Source organism: Bombina bombina, chromosome 4, assembly GCF_027579735.1.
Source record: "Bombina bombina isolate aBomBom1 chromosome 4, aBomBom1.pri, whole genome shotgun sequence".
NCBI lineage: Eukaryota > Metazoa > Chordata > Amphibia > Anura > Bombinatoridae > Bombina > Bombina bombina.
This window is the reverse complement of record NC_069502.1, coordinates 155,839,272-155,856,384: the sequence shown is the minus strand read 5'-3', so window position 1 is coordinate 155,856,384 and position 17,113 is coordinate 155,839,272. Positions and strand designations below refer to the sequence as shown.

At 38.5% G+C, this 17,113-nt stretch overlaps 1 protein-coding gene across 3 annotated transcripts in view; it reads right to left on the bottom strand.

Moving 5' to 3' along the window:
* Nucleotides 1-17,113, bottom strand: part of NBAS (NBAS subunit of NRZ tethering complex) — a 1,903,611-nt gene that overhangs the window by 761,042 nt on the left and 1,125,456 nt on the right. The window lies entirely within an intron of this gene.

Below are 17,113 nucleotides of genomic sequence, written 5' to 3'. Positions count from 1 at the left end.
AACGACCCCAATTTTATTGGTAGAAAAAGACCCACCTCTGAAAGTCTGGCAAAAAAATTGATTTAGGACCAGATTACAAGTGGAGAACAAAAAGTTGCGCTTTTGTGATTGCGATATTTGCGCTCCATTCATAATACCAGTGCATGCAATTGTGGACTGGTATTTTAAGTGGCCCGCAATGCGAACGTGACCTTGCGCAATACTGTGCTTCTATAGGCTCCAATATATATATGTGTGTGTGTGTTAATATGTATATATACACATATTAACACATACATATATATATATATATATATATATATATATATATATATATATAAGCGTATAAATATATATTTACAGAGAACACACAGTTCCAATAGACCGCAATGTAATGGCATTTTTTTAGTGCCGTTTTTTTCCTCACACCCGAAACATTTAACCCCATAAAACTGCTTAATGCAGTTTTTAATAATAAAAAAAAAGATGTTATTTTGTTTGTTTTTTTTATTTAAAAACAGAACTCACACTAAAGTTTGGGGCCAATTGGGGCACTATTTTAAAATTAACCTCTGGTTAATTTCCGAAGCACTAATTGCTACCGCAAACTCATGGTACCAATAACCAGCCACTTGTAATTTAGCACTCCACTTCCAATCTAGCCCTTTATCGTAAAAAAACAACAACAAAAAAACCCAGTTATAAATAATGAAATAAAAAAAGGTCTTATTCCTATGCCCTTTAAAAAAACATGAATTAAAATCTCCTTTCTAGGTCATATTACAAGTGACACTCTATTTAGCGCTTTCACTCGTGCGCAAGTACAGACAGGAGGAAACTTTTAAAGCGCACATGTTAGCGTGCATATTACAAAATGAAAGTAATATGTCTGCATGCGAGTAAAAGCCGAAGCGTGCTAACTTCAGGACTTTGAATATTACAACAGTGCTAACTTCTTCACCCTATAGAATTCAATGGAAAGCACAAACTGGGGGAAAAAAACTAACAGTTATTGATTGCGTGCTAACCCGACACAGTGTTAATATACATAAATAAATATGTATAGGTATATACAGATACATATATGAAGATTTATTTAAAAATGCATAGATCATTTTCCCCTATGTAGAATGTAAAATATTTACAGTACATACACAGTAAAACATATTAAAAATTAAAAATAATTTAGTTTTCAGGTAGAGTGGAAAGGGATCCAAAGTGTGTGTGTGTGTGTGTGTATATATATATATATATATATATATATATATATATATATATATATATATATATATATATATATATATATATATATAATACAATACATATATGCACATATTTAGACATGCATATGTATGTTTATATACATTATAGCCCTTTCCATTCAAATACCTTGTGAAGACTGAGCTCCTTCTAATTCCCCCCCCCCCTCTAGCTCTACGTCATCTTCTGACTTTGTATCCCTGTCAACGGCATCACCATCTCCCCAAGTCCGCTACCTCAGAGTTACACTTGACTCAAATCTATCCTTCACCCCCCCCACATTCAATCACTTTCTTCATCCTGCCGCAACCACCTACGTAATATTTCCAAGATCCGCCCTTTTCTGAGCGCAGGCATCGCAAAGAAAATAATCCACTCCCTTGTAATTTCCCGACTTGACTACTGCAATAACCTTCAATCCATCCTAAATGCCTCTGCCAGGCTAATCCACCTTTCCCATCGCTCTGTATCTGCTGCACCTTTCTGCAAGTCCCTTTATTGGCTCCCCATTCACAGCAGAATTTAACAAAAAATTCTCACCCTTACATACAAAGCTCTTACCAACGCCGCTACCCACTACCTATCCTCTCTAATCAACAAATATACTCCAGATCCAACAATGACCTGCTCCTTGCATCTTCGACTATCAACTCTTCCCATGCTAGACTGCAGGACTTCTGTAGTGCAGCACCTACCCTCTGGAATGCTCTCCCTCGTGCTGTCAGATTCTCCCCTAAACTTTCTTCTTTTAAATGCTCCCTAAATATTCCCCTTATCTTACTCTGTATTAACATCATTCTCACTCTTGCAGTTCTCACCGTCTGTTTCTCAACCTCCTACCCTTCTAGATTGTAAATTCCCACGGGAAAAGGACCCCACTAACGTTAGCACACCACTTGTAATTTAGCCCTCTATCTGGTACCAGTACTGCAATGATACTTTTCACTGGAACAAGTAAATAGATGGAAAAAGCTAATGATTGTTTTATCAAGGATAACAAATAGGCCTTAAAAATAATTTGTTTAGAAAGCGACAGTGAGTGAGAGAGAGGGAAAAAAATGTTCCATAAGCCCAAATACAAACAATGATATGACTAGTGGACAAGAATGCTTCTAATGTCGCATCATCTTTCAGTGAAATAGGCTTTTCAAATGTTCAGAACACCTGTGTGGTACAAACACACAGCCAAAACCACTTCATTTCTATAAAAAAATAAAAATAAAAAAAGAACAGTTTAATGACTATGATCCTAAAACAATATGTGTGCTTATGCGTTGGTTTATTTGAACAGATAAAGATACTGCTATTCACAGCGTGAACAAAGGGAAATCAGGTGTTATTCATTCTAATTGCCATTGAGTATGATCCTCTGTGTGCGTTAGGGAACAAGTAAACCTCATTAACTCCAATATTCTATCTTAAAGGATGCAAAACAACCTAAAATTTTAACCTTTTTTGTAATCACTAAAGAAAAGAAAATCTTAAGGTAGAAAAATATGTTCTTGTTAAAGTCCACTGATACACAAGGGGATACACAAACCCAAAATGTTCCCTAGTGAATTTAAAAGAACGTCATTTTAACTAAAGCTATTTTTTTCAGATGCTTATTTTACTGAACTAAAGGACCACTCAATGCAGTGGAATAGCATAATTAACAAGTGCAAAATAAAAAGACAATGCAATAACACCTACTCTTTTTTTTCTGACACAAGTATTTTTTTCTCCTATTTTCCGACCCCTGTATCTTGTGACAGACATTACAGACTAGTATACATATACTCTGTCAGCTTGTGCAAGTAGGATCTTGTTCCCCAGAAAGTGGGAATATAAAAAGACTGTGCAAATTTTGATAATGAAAGTAAATTGTAAAGTGTCATAAAACTGCTGCTCTATCGGAATCCTAAAAGTTTATTTTGACTTGAGTGTCCCTAAAACATTATTTTCCTAGAAGATTACTCATATGTAAGGGGTATATAGAAAAAATCCAAATAAATGTAATGGCCTCATGTAAATAGGAAGGCAAACTGTGCATGTGCAGTTAATCTGCAGTTTGTTCTCATGCCTTGCAGTGACACAGGACATTTAGAATGGAAAATGTGCTGTAGCAGCTACTACATCATAACGAGAGGGAAAAAACAAACAGCCAGCTTTTAAGGGGGAGGGGCAATCCAAACCGGAAATACCAGGTGCTTTTTAACTTGTAAACTAAAAATACTTTACACCACTTTGAAAAACAATACCAACACATTCTATATCTCTGAGTCACAAGTATATGCATGGGATCAATTGTACATGCTTCGGTCTCATTTGAACAAATTCTACAATTTGTTTTTATAAAAAATGGATGAACATATCACAAAATAACAAATGTCAAAGAAACAAAAACGTCTGAATCTGTAGACTTTTGGTTATCTTTACTCTCTGGATCTTGTTAAAATTATAACAAACTATAAGTTTCAGATTATCCAGTGACTTTTAAACATAATCATTAGAAAATAAAATAGATAGAAAATTGGCTTGTAAAATGCTCCTCAAAAATGTGCTTTTTATTTAGATTAATAAGAATACCACACAGAACACTATACTCAGAGGAAACAGAATGGATCAAATCAAATTCTCAAGTCTGGCATCCTTTAGCTCATTTTTAACAAGTAAGAAGCTGTCAGGATCTAGCTCACCTCATTAAACCAGTCTTCAGCATTAATATGCTAAGCCATTCAATCTTACAATAGGAGCAGCAAGACAGTTTAGCTTTAGGCAAAATAGACAAGGAAAATAGAAAAGAGTGCTTGGATAACTTACATTACCCCTGGTTTATTAAAGCTTCATTTCAGCATGACATGTTTGTGTCAAACTCTATATATTTATCTTATGCCTTTGTCTCCCTATGCCTAAAGGCTTGACCAACCTCAACTGCATTGCTGCTTTTCTAGACAGCTGCCTGCCCTAACTAGGCATGAGTAGATTTAAATGGGGCATGAAACCCTGCATTTTTCTTTCATGATTCAGATAAAGCATGTCATTTTAGACAACTTTCTTCTTTACTTCTATTATCAAATTTTATTTGTTCTTTTTGAATCCAGAAAAGTAGGGACCTAAGCTCATGAGTGTGCAAATGTCTACAGTGTTATATGGCAGCTGTTTTTCAAAAATGTTATCTAGAGCTGCAACAACTAATCAATATAATCAATAATAACTGATTATGAAAATAGTTGTCAACGAATCTCATAATCAATTGGTTTGCAATGAGTTGGTCTGTGCACGGCACCAGCACATGGTATTGTGTTTTATGGCTATGTCCTTAGCCTAAAGGACGTCTACAGACGTTTTAACTTTTTCCGAACAGTATAAGCTTCTTTTTAAAGGACCAGTAAATACAGTAGATTTGCATAAATAACAAATGCATGAGAACACAACAATGCAATAGCACTTAGTCTGAACTTAAAGTGAGTAGTAGATTTTTTTCCGGACAAATTTAAAAGTTCTGTCTATTTCCACTCCTCCTGTACCATGTGACAGACATCAACCAATCACAAATGCATATACATATATTATGTGAATTCTTGCACATGCTCAGAAGGACCTGGTGAATCAAAAAGTGTAAATCTAAAAAGTCTGTGCACATTTTGTTAATGGAAGAAAATTTGAAAGTTGTTTAAAAATTGCTGCTCTATGTGAATAATGAAAGTTTAATTTGACTTAAGTGTCCCTTTAGGTTTACAACTACTCCTGGCTTATGTGCAAACTAGAAATAATTGGAGTCATTTGGATTTATATTAAATCAGGTGATTTGGGACTATGCATTGCATGATATAGTGCCAAGCTTCTTATTTACACCTAGCCCTAGATTGAAGGGAGTTGTTATTTGAATTGACGTGCACTATTATTTGTTTGCACAATTATTAGCGTGATTGCTTGCTATTGCTGATTATATGTACTGTATAGATAACTGAGTGAGGCTTTGTCCTGTTATTAATATATAGTCATTAGCGCTTTTGACTTTTTAAAAAAAAAATATTTTTAATTAATTGTAATATGTACCAAATTCAACCTCTAAGTATATATTTGTTATTTTAAGAGCGGACTAGATATTTTTTCCCTAACCTTATAGCTGGTTATTTACCATTGCATATAGATATTTAAGATATTTTTATGTTAGAATGAAACCCAGGCTTAATTTAAGAGGCCATTTGCATTGGTGGAGAGTTAACAAAGATAAATATCGCACCTTGATGAAATTGGCAAAACCATACTTATGTATCTCAAGCACCTCAACACCATCTGAGCGTCTCTTCTCTGCTGCAAGCAAAAAAAGCTTGGATTTTATTTTAAATATAGGAAAAAATAGTTTTTTGTTTTTTTTATCCGATTAGTCGTTAAATAAAAAAATAATCGTCCGATTAATCAATTATGGAAATAATCGTTAGTTGCAGCCCTAATGTTATCCATTTGCAAGGGCACTAGATGGCAGCACTATTTGTAATGCTCTAGACACCTACCTAGGTATCTCTTCAACAAAGAATATATGGAAACAAAGGAAATTTGATAATATAATTAACTTGGAAACTTATTAAAAATTGTATGCTGTATGTTGGACAGCTCAGATATGTTCCAGTTAGAACTTGGCTTCCAGATAGAACCAGAGGAATCAGCTACGGAGAGAAGGAATCAGATTTCTGCCCTTTTCTGAGGAAATTAACAAAAAACGATTTAGAGATTAAAATTTACCCCTGGACTTCTAGTCATCATATAAGAGATAATAGAATTCAAGAAATAATAGAATCAAAATTAGAACCAAATAACATCTTTCCCTAAAAAGACAGAGATCAAAGTCTGGATTTACAATCCATAGAAGTAGAACAAGACTTAACCAAAAAAGCCCTAAAACGTACTACATTTACAATCTTCACTAGCAGACTCGTCGGTAAACTGACAAAAAATATTATTAAACCAAAAAAAGTAGCAGCTATATCAATAATAGGTACTACTGATCTAAAAAATAACCTGCTTAAAAAAACCTTCCTCTGCAAGTATTCTAACTCCGAAAGGAAATAGGAATATGAAAAGTCAGAAAACTTTGGGAATAATTTCCCAAAATTTAACATTGAAAGCTTAAAAACAGAATTTATACTTACTGATTAGTGCCATTAGGAGGAGGTCAACAACACTAAAAAATATTTTTAATCCCTTCCCCCTCCTCTCCCCACTTAGTATAAGTATTGCCAAGAAAAGGAGACAGAAAGGGTAGGAAAGACAAAAAGCAGGGTTAAGAGGTGCAAATAAGAAATGCCGCCTGTATAAAAAAAAAAAAAAAAAACGGGCAAATCCTATGGACTCTTATCCCAAAAGAAAGAAATTTATCAGTAAGTATAAATTCCATTTTCTTTCATAAGATGATTTGAGTCCATAGGTGTCCATAACATGTGGGATACAATACCCAAGCTGAGTACATGTTAAAGTGATGGTACATTTTTTTCTAATTATTCCCCAAGTATTGATTACACAATTCGCCCATATATGTTTTAAATTACGCTGTTCTTATGTATAACAAAATTATATTTTACTCACAGAGTCGTAACGCTCATTGCTCCTCCCCATGCATTACTTCCTGGAATTATCTTCATCCCGGCGAGAGAGCTGAAACACCCCTCTCTACATCACAGCACTGGCATGTCAACCTTCGTTCCGCTCTCTGCGCATGCATTAGATAACCGTTATGCAGAGATTCACAAGGTAGGGCATGAGCAAAAGTAAAGAAGGGCGTATTTCGTTAGGAGTGTGTCGCCGAGTGGCCTGGTGTGTCATTGGATGAATAAAAAACGTGACCGGACTAAAACAATGGTGGACGATCTACGGGAGGAGGATGGATATAAAAAAATTAGAATATTATCGTCAATATATATATATATATATATATATATATATATATATATATATATATATATATATATTTACAACGAATATGCGGATATGATAAATGAAAGTAACTTTTTTTTGTACTTCAATTCACATCACTAATTCGAGGTAGGCATAGTTTACTATCTCTTTAAGGATGGGTGGGTCAAAATTATGGCAGTTCCTATTCACCGGACACTGCAGCCTGAAGGACTTCCTGCCAAAAGCAGCTTTGGAAGAAGCATAAATATCAAAATGGTAAAATTTAGAAATGTTATGGAGAGAAGACCAAGTTGCCGCCTTGCAAATCTGTTCCAAGGAGGCGTAATTTTTAAAGGCACATGTAGAAGATACAGACCTAGTAGAAAGAACAGTTACTCTTTTTTAAATCATATTTAGTCAGGGGAACCACTTTTTCCTGATGACAAATCAGAAGACAAAGCTGATAATTCAGAAATGGCAAGAAGAAAAAAAAAAAACCTTCCATGATGATTCCAGAGAATGTATTGGTTCAAAGAGGGGACCTTGCAGAACAGAAATGACCAGATTCAAATCCCTGGGGGGGGGGGGGGGAATAAACCCTTATCCAGTCCATCCTGAAGGAACTGAAGAATTCTGGGGATTCTAAAAGATTTCCAAGAGAAACCTCTAGAACAGTGCTTTCCAAACTGTGTGTCGGGACACATTAATGTGTCGGCAGCAGTGTGTAGGTGTGTCTCTGCTTCAACACAAATTGTTTAGAATTGAAAAAAAAAATTTGGTTTCTAACTTTCTGCCTGCATGCTACGCATATCACGTGGTTGACACGTGATTGATACCTAGTGCGTCACAGATCATCTTACCCTATTGGCGCAGCTCAGCGGGAACAGAAACTATTCCCATTGGCGGCTTTGGCTGCACATTAGCTCCTGACTGCACGTGTAGTCTCCACAATCGGCTCGTGACTGCATGTGTAGTCAGTGAGTGGGATAGCAGTGTGTTTGCAGCGCGTGCAGTAGTCAGTAAGACTCGCAGAGCTCTAAGGGTGGCATCTTAAACGCTGAGCTGAAGTCAGAAGTCAAAGGGTTGGGGTTTTTTGCAGCTAGCTCCAAATAATAGTACATTGCTGCTCCTGCTAGTGATATATGGATAGGAAGTGGAAGCCTAAAATGCTTGATGATGTAATGTGAGTGTCTTTATCTAACATTCCACCAAATATTCAGAAACTGTGTTCATCCCATCAACCTCATACATCCCATTAAAATAGTAAGTAGCTATTGGTGTTATTAATTATTGCACATACATACTGTTACTTGTAAATACATTTTGTTATTATGTAGTTTATGTATGTGTCCGTATCTCTTAAAACAAAATAGTTTAACCTCCTGTTTGCTAGTACAACTGAATTAATGTGACGCGAAATGATGTAGGTCTAAAAAGTGTGTCACCAACATGAAAAGTTTGGAAAGCTCTGCTCTAGAAGTACATCAAAGAAAGTAATCTTTCCAAATTGTATGATATATTATCTGTGTGACAGGCTTTCTGGCTTGCAGAAGAGTAAAGATAATAGAATCTGAGAAACTTTTGTTTTTGAGAACTAGGCATTCAACCTCCACACCATCGAATTTGAGATTTGGATGATACAAGGATCCTAGAGACAACAAAACTTTCCATAGGGGTAGAGCCCATGGAGGAAGGAATGACATCAAAATTAGATCCACATACCAAGTTCTGCTGAGGCATACCGGAGTTATGATAATTACTGAAGCCGATTCCGGTTTGATTCTGGTAATGAATCTTGGAAGAAGAAGTAACAGAGGAAATAGATAGGCCAAACGAAAGTTCCAAGGACAGACTAGAACATCTATCATGTGAGGTTTGGATCTCTTGACCTAGTACAATAAACTGGAAGTTTGCAGTTAAATTTGGATGCAATTAGATCTAATTCTGGAAGACCCCACCTCACAACTAATCGATTGAACACATCCTGATAAAGAGACCATTCCCCTGGATGGACTGACTTAGGAAATCTGCTTCCCAAATGTTCACTCCTGGAATGTGAATGGCCGATAGGGTGCAGTGGTTTTCCTCTGCCCAAGACAGAATGTGAGATAGCTCTTGCATAGTTAAGGAACATTGAGTCCCTTCCTGATGATTAATGTATGCAACGGCAGCGATATTGTCTGACTGGAAACAAATTAACTTGAAGGGCCCAAATAATTGCACAAAGTTCTAGGATGTTGATAGGTAATGTCACCTACCAAGGGGACCATACTTCCTGCCAAAAAGTGCCCCAATTCATCAGACTTGCATCTGTAGTGACCATGGCCCAGATAGGTTGAAGAAAAGAAGCTCCAATGGTCAAATAGTGACTTTCCCTCCATCATGAGAGAGATTGTTTTACTGCAAAACTCAGCTCTATTTGCCGTTTCAGATGGAAACAACCCTTTGACCACTGTTGAAGCATGGACAAGTGGAAGATGAAAGCAAGCAAAAGGTGCTGCTTCTGATACTGCTACCATAAGACCCACTACTTCCTTACATTATGCTACAGACGGAGAATGAGCCATCCATAGGAAACAACAAGCAGTCTAAAGTTTGGTTCTGCGTGTACTGTGAGAAACAAGCACATTTGAACAAAGTCTATTTTCACTCCTAGAAAAAACAACCATGTGGCTAGTGAAAAATAATTTTTGGGGACATTTATTTATATCTTTCTGAAGGAAAGATACCATTCTGTGGGTATGAACAGTAGCCAGAGTAAGAGACAGAGCTTGGACCAAAATATTGTCCAAATAAGGCGCAATTTAGATTCCTTGAGCTCTGAACAGTGCTAAGAGAGCCCCTAATACCTTCTTAAAGATGTAAGGGGCTGTGGCCAGACCAAAGGGGAGGGCCACAAATTGGTAATGTTTGTTGATAAAAGCAAATCTTAGAAACTGGAAAAAGTCATTGTAAATCGGGATGTGCATATATGCATCCTTTAAGTTTATGGTTGTCGTAAATTGATCTTCCTAAACTAGAGGCTCAATAACTGCAAGGAAGGTATACAGAAATTAAGTGCAGAAAAATACAAGCATACAGCTAAACGATAAAATCCCCATTACAAAAAATATTTAAAGAAAAGAAAACACCCCTTCTGAAAAGATCTCTAAATGTCTAAATTCAAAAATTATAAAAGCAGAGATGCGGTAGATCACAGTTTACCTATTATCTAAATGGCGTAAATAAGAAAGGAGGAGTGTGCCAAATTGGCATAAAAAAATGTAAAAAAAAAAAAAAAAAAAAAAAAAGCGAACCAAAGCATATCCTATCAAGTCGACGTACACAGGCTCGGAAGCCGACATGCGTCAATGTGATTGTACGAAGCCAAAAACATAACACAAAATGATAAACATTAAATAATAAAGGGGAAATACCTAAAAAAAATATATAACTGTCATATATAAAAGTCATATATTTATACAATTACCCAACAGGCTTATAGAGTGACAAATATAAAATTAAAAAAAACAGAATTTATGCTTACCTGATAAATTACTTTCTCCAACGGTGTGTCCGGTCCACGGCGTCATCCTTACTTGTGGGATATTCTCTTCCCCAACAGGAAATGGCAAAGAGTCCCAGCAAAGCTGGTCACATGATCCCTCCTAGGCTCCGCCCACCCCAGTCATTCGACCGACGGACAGGAGGAAATATATATAGGAGAAACTATATGATACCGTGGTGACTGTAGTTAGAGAAAATAATTCATCAGACCTGATTAAAAAACCAGGGCGGGCCGTGGACCGGACACACCGTTGGAGAAAGTAATTTAAAAACCAGGGCGGGCCGTGGACCGGACACACCGTTGGAGAAAGTAATTTATCAGGTAAGCATAAATTCTGTTTTCTCCAACATTGGTGTGTCCGGTCCACGGCGTCATCCTTACTTGTGGGAACCAATACCAAAGCTTTAGGACACGGATGAAGGGAGGGAGCAAATCAGGTCACCTAAATGGAAGGCACCACGGCTTGCAAAACCTTTCTCCCAAAAATAGCCTCCGAAGAAGCAAAAGTATCAAATTTGTAAAATTTGGCAAAAGTGTGCAGTGAAGACCAAGTCGTTGTCTTACATATCTGGTCAACAGAAGCCTCGTTCTTGAAGGCCCATGTGGAAGCCACAGCCCTAGTGGAGTGAGCTGTGATTCTTTCAGGAGGCTGCCGTCCGGCAGTCTCATAAGCCAATCGGATAATGCTTTTAAGCCAAAAGGAAAGAGAGGTAGAAGTCGCTTTTTGACCTCTCCTTTTACCAGAATAAACAACAAACAAGGAAGATGTTTGTCTGAAATCTTTAGTAGCCTCTAAATAGAATTTTAGAGCACGAACTACGTCCAAATTGTGTAACAAATGTTCCTTCTTTGAAACTGGATTCGGACACAAAGAAGGTACAACTATCTCCTGGTTAATATTTTTGTTGGAAACAACTTTCGGAAGAAAACCAGGCTTAGTACGCAAAACCACCTTATCTGCATGGAACACCAGATAGGGCGGAGAACACTGCAGAGCAGATAACTCTGAAACTCTTCTAGCAGAAGAAATTGCAACCAAAAACAAAACTTTCCAAGATAATAACTTAATATCTACGGAATGTAAGGGTTCAAACGGAACCCCTTGAAGAACTGAAAGAACTAGATTTAGACTCCAGGGAGGAGTCAAAGGTCTGTAAACAGGCTTGATCCTAACCAGAGCCTGAACAAATGCTTGAACATCTGGCACAGCTGCCAGTCTTTTGTGAAGTAAAACAGATAAAGCAGAGATCTGTCCCTTCAGAGAACTTGCAGATAATCCTTTCTCCAAACCTTCTTGTAGAAAGGATAGAATCTTAGGAATTTTTATCTTGTTCCATGGGAATCCTTTAGATTCACACCAACAGATATATTTTTTCCATATTTTATGGTAAATTTTTCTAGTTACAGGCTTTCTAGCCAGAATCAGAGTATCTATTACAGAATCTGAAAACCCACGCTTTGATAAAATCAAGCGTTCAATCTCCAAGCCGTCAGTTGGAGGGAAACCAGATTCGGATGTTCGAATGGACCCTGAACAAGAAGGTCCTGTCTCAAAGGTAGCTTCCATGGTGGAGCCGATGACATATTCACCAGGTCTGCATAACAAGTCCTGCGTGGCCACGCAGGAGCTATCAAGATCACTGAGGCCCTCTCCTGATTGATCCTGGCTACCAGCCTGGGGATGAGAGGAAACGGTGGGAATACATAAGCTAGGTTGAAGGTCCAAGGTGCTACTAGTGCATCTACTAGGGTCGCCTTGGGATCCCTGGATCTGGACCCGTAGCAAGGAACCTTGAAGTTCTGACGAGACACCATCAGATCCATATCTGGAATGCCCCATAATTGAGTTATTTGGGCAAAGATTTCCGGATGGAGTTCCCACTTCCCCGGATGGAATGTCTGACGACTCAGAAAATCCGCTTCCCGATTTTCCACTCCTGGGATGTGGATCGCAGACAAGTGGCAGGAGTGATCCTCCGCCCATTGAATTATCTTGGTCACTTCTTTCATCGCCAGGGAAGTCCTTGTTCCCCCCTGATGATTGATATATGCAACGGTCGTCATGTTGTCTGACTGAAACCTTATGAATTTGGCCTTTGCTAGTTGAGGCCAAGCTCTGAGAGCATTGAATATCGCTCTCAGTTCCAGAATGTTTATCGGGAGAAGAGACTCTTCCCGAGACCATAGACCCTGAGCTTTCAGGGATTCCCAGACCGCGCCCCAGCCCACTAGGCTGGCGTCGGTCGTGACAATGACCCACTCTGGTCTGCGGAAGCTCATTCCCTGTGACAGATTGTCCAGGGTCAGCCACCAACGGAGTGAATCTCTGGTCTTTTGATCTACTTGAATCGTCGGAGACAAGTCTGTATAATCCCCATTCCACTGTCTGAGCATGCACAGTTGTAATGGTCTTAGATGAATTCGTGCAAAAGGAACTATGTCCATTGTTGCAACCATCAATCCTATTACTTCCATGCACTGCGCTATGGAAGGACGAGGAACAGAATGAAGTACTTGACAAGAGCTTAGAAGTTTTGATTTTCTGACCTCTGTCAGAAAAATCCTCATTTCTAAGGAATCTATTATTGTTCCCAAGAAGGGAACTCTTGTTGATGGGGACAGAGAACTTTTTTCTTTGTTCACCTTCCATCCGTGAGATCTGAGAAAGGCTAGGACGATGTCCGCATGAGCCTTTGCTTTTGACAGGGACGACGCTTGAATCAGGATGTCGTCCAAGTAAGGTACTACTGCAATGCCCCTTGGTCTTAGAACCGCTAGAAGGGACCCTAGTACCTTTGTGAAAATCCTTGGAGCAGTGGCTAATCCAAATGGAAGTGCCACAAACTGGTAATGCTTGTCCAGAAAAGCGAACCTTAGGAACTGATGATGTTCCTTGTGGATAGGAATATGTAGGTACGCATCCTTTAACTCCACGGTAGTCATAAATTGATTTTCCTGGATAGTAGGTAGGATCGTTCGAATAGTTTCCATTTTGAACGATGGTACCCTGAGAAATTTGTTTAGGAGCTTTAGATCCAAAATTGGTCTGAATGTTCCCTCTTTTTTGGGAACTATGAACAGATTGGAATAAAAACCCATTCCTTGTTCTCTTATTGGAACTGGATGTATCACTCCCATCTTTAACAGGTCTTCTACACAATGTAAGAATGCCTGTCTCTTTATTTGGTTTGAAGATAATTGAGACCTGTGGAACCTTCCCCTTGGGGGTAGTTCCTTGAATTCCAGGAGATAACCTTGAGAAACTATTTCTAGCGCCCAAGGATCCTGAACATCTCTTGCCCAAGCCTGAGCAAAGAGAGAAAGTCTGCCCCCCACTAGATCCGGTCCCGGATCGGGGGCTATCCCTTCATGCTGTTTTGGTAGCAGTGGTAGGCTTCTTGGCCTGCTTACCCTTGTTCCAGCCTTGCATTGGTTTCCAGGCTGGTTTGGGTTGTGAAGTATTACCCTCTTGCTTAGAGGATACAGAATTAGAGACTGGTCCGTTTCTGCGAAAGGGACGAAAATTAGGTTTATTATTAGCCTTAAAAGACCTATCCTGTGGGAGGGCGTGGCCCTTTCCCCCAGTAATGTCTGAAATAATCTCTTTCAAATCAGGTCCAAATAATGTTTTACCTTTGAAAGGAATGTTAAGCAATTTTGTCTTGGAAGACACATCCGCTGACCAAGACTTTAGCCAAAGCACTCTGCGCGCCACGACAGCAAACCCTGAATTTTTCGCCGCTAATCTAGCTAATTGCAAAGCGGCATCTAAAACAAAAGAGTTAGCCAATTTAAGTGCTTGAACTCTGTCCATAACCTCCTCATACGAAGATTCTTTACTGAGTGATTTTTCTAGTTCCTCGAACCAGAAACACGCTGCCATAGTGACAGGAACAATGCATGAAATTGGTTGTAGAAGGTAACCTTGCTGTACAAAAATCTTTTTAAACAAACCCTCTAATTTCTTATCCATAGGATCTTTGAAAGCACAACTATCTTCGATAGGAATAGTAGTGCGTTTGTTTAGAGTAGAAACCGCCCCCTCGACCTTGGGGACTGTCTGCCATAAGTCCTTTCTGGGGTCGACTATAGGAAATAATTTCTTAAATATAGGGGGGGGGGAACAAAAGGTATGCCGGGCCTTTCCCACTCTTTATTTACTATGTCCGCCACCCGCTTGGGTATAGGAAAAGCGTCGGGGGGCACCGGAACCTCTAGGAACTTGCCCATCTTACATAATTTCTCTGGAATGACCAAATTGTCACAATCATCCAGAGTAGATAACACCTCCTTAAGCAGTGCGCGGAGATGTTCTAACTTAAATTTAAATGTCACAACATCAGGTTCAGCTTGATGAGAAATTTTTCCTGAATCTGAAATTTCTCCATCAGACAAAACCTCCCTCATGGCCCCTTGAGATTGGTGTGAGGGTATGTCAGAACAGTTATCATCAGCGTCCTCTTGCTCTTCAGTGTTTAAAACAGAGCAATCGTGCTTTCTCTGATAAGTAGGCATTTTGGATAAAAGATTTGCTATGGAGTTATCCATTACAGCCGTTAATTGTTGCATGGTAATAAGTATTGGCGCACTAGATGTACTAGGGGCCTCCTGTGTGGGCATAACTGGTGTAGACACAGTAGGGGATGATGTAGTATCATGTTTACTCCCCTCATTTGAGGAATCATCTTGGGCAATATCATTATCTGTTGCATTACTGTCCTTACTTTGTTTGGACACTATGGCACAATTATCACATAAATTTAAATGGGGAGACACATTGGCTTTCATACATATAGAACATAGCTTATCTGATGGTACAGACATGTTAAACAGGCTTAAACTTGTCAACAAAGCACAAAAAAACGTTTTAAAATAAAACCGTTACTGTCACTTTAAATTTCAAACTGAAAACACTTTATTACTGAATATGTGAAAAAGTATGAAGGAATTGTTCAAAATTCACCAAAATTTCACCACAGTGTCTTAAAGCATTAAAAATTTCAGAGCTTTAACCCTTAAATTAACGGAACCGGAGCCGTTTTTACATTTAACCCCTATACAGTCCCAGAATGAGGCTCTGTCTATAACTAGAAAGGCCCCCACCTGAAAAAGGTGTCCAACACAGTGCCTGCCGTTTTTCTAAACATTCCCCAAGATTATAATACCAATAATTAGTTAGAATCTGCATAATATGCCTAGTAAAGCAATTGTTTTAGCCCAGAAAAATGTCTACCAGTTTTTAAGCCCTTTTTGAAGCCCTTTATTCTTTTATGTTTAACTAAGAAAATGGCTTACCGGTCCCCATGAGGGGAAATGACAGCCTTCCAGCATTACATGGTCTTGTTAGAAATATGGCAAGTCATACCTTAAGCAGAAAAGACTGCTAACTGTTTCCCCCAACTGAAGTTACTTCATCTCAACAGTCCTGTGTGGAAACAGCAATCGATTTTAGTTACTGTCTGCTAAAATCATCTTCCTCTTACAAACAGAAATCTTCATCCTTTTCTGTTTCAGAGTAAATAGTACATACCAGCACTATTTTAAAATAACAAACACTTGATAGAAGAATAAAACTACATTTAAACACCAAAAAACTCTTAACCATCTCCGTGGAGATGTTGCCTGTGCAACGGCAAAGAGAATGACTGGGGTGGGCGGAGCCTAGGAGGGATCATGTGACCAGCTTTGCTGGGACTCTTTGCCATTTCCTGTTGGGGAAGAGAATATCCCACAAGTAAGGATGACGCCGTGAACCGGACACACCAATGTTGGAGAAATAAAGTACTTACCAACAGGCACACTGCTACTGGAGCAAACCAGTAGGAAGCCAAAACCAGTGCAGAAACATAATAGCAAAGAATCTAGAAAAGAAGTATATCGACAAACAAACAGGAGGCATCTGTGGAAATGTTTGTGACTAAATCCCAATAGGTGAAATATATGCCACTACCAATAACTCCAAATACATCCCTCCAACAATCACTGCACTCTGAGGGGAAATGGGCCACAACTCAGTCTGAGAACCCCTCTCACTGAAAAAGCAAATGCCCATCTTCATCCTTCAACCTCCTCCAACAGAGGCAAAGACAAGACTAACCTGCCAGTGAAGTGGGAGGGGTTTTATAGTGTTCCTGAAGTTTAGGAATATTTGTCTCCTCCTAGTTGTAGGGAAGAGTCATTTCCAGGAGTAATAGACTGTGGACTCTTACCACCTGTTTCATTGTTGTAATAAAAAAGCACCAAGCAGTGGTTTATGCTTTACAGAAATCATTGCAATTTGTATTATTCATCATTTTACAAGAATTTTACATTGCATTTTTTTTTTTACTTGTGTAGGGTCTAGCTCTTCCTGTCACAGTCCCACAAGAAGGTTGTAGTCTCTATAAGAAGGCAACAAAATAGCTTAACCTTTAAAGTGGTTGTTAAGAGACACCTACACTGGAGGTTTTT